The sequence below is a fragment of the Priapulus caudatus genome, unplaced genomic scaffold (genome assembly GCF_000485595.1).
Source record: "Priapulus caudatus unplaced genomic scaffold, Priapulus_caudatus-5.0.1 Scaffold828, whole genome shotgun sequence".
Lineage (NCBI taxonomy): Eukaryota > Metazoa > Priapulida > Priapulimorpha > Priapulimorphida > Priapulidae > Priapulus > Priapulus caudatus.
The window spans coordinates 136599-137375 of NW_014577889.1; positions in this window are offsets into that span (position 1 = coordinate 136599).

Below are 777 nucleotides of genomic sequence, written 5' to 3' on the forward strand. Positions count from 1 at the left end.
CCTCCCGCACCACGACACGCATACGCCAGCATAGCTACACTACGCGCACACCGGCCCGCCAGCACACGCATAGCCCTACGGCCTACGCATACCTCACGCACGACACGGCACCGCATACGCCACATACGCGCGCGCACACACGCAGCACGACACCACACACACAACGCACGCACGCCGGCACAACCCAACACCACACCACACACACACACACACTACACCTCAACACATCACGCGGCATGCGACCCCCCCCCCCAACAACAGTGTTTTACATACTGACGGCACCTGCGTGCTCTCCCGAGACCGTATTCCGATACGCGTTTCTGTAATGTTGATGGTATTGTCGGCTGACCTCGTGATCGCGACGATGACGTACAAACGCACGGACCTCTCGGACGCGAAGCGTGACTCTCCAGTAATAATCTCTCTAAATCGCGCCGGTACTCGCCGGCTCCTCCCGTGGATGTCCCAGGAGCCGTGGAAATCACCCGGTACGGCTCGCGAGCTTCCCGACGTTCGTTTACCGTCCCCGCGTTCTGTGGGGCGCCGTACGCTGCGGGAAGCGAGAGCCGCGCCACTCCGTTTGCGGGCGCGCGGTGGGTGGCGCCGGCGGCGGGCTGGCTCACAGCTACTCGACCGCGCACGCAGCCTCGGAAAATACAGCAACTTCCGCGGTCGCGGTGAAATCATCTTCAGTAGCCGTGAGAGTGTGGGGAGTACCGTGTGAGGAGCGAGGTCGCGTTGCGTGTGGTGTGGTGGAGGGTGCACCCGGCGTTGGCG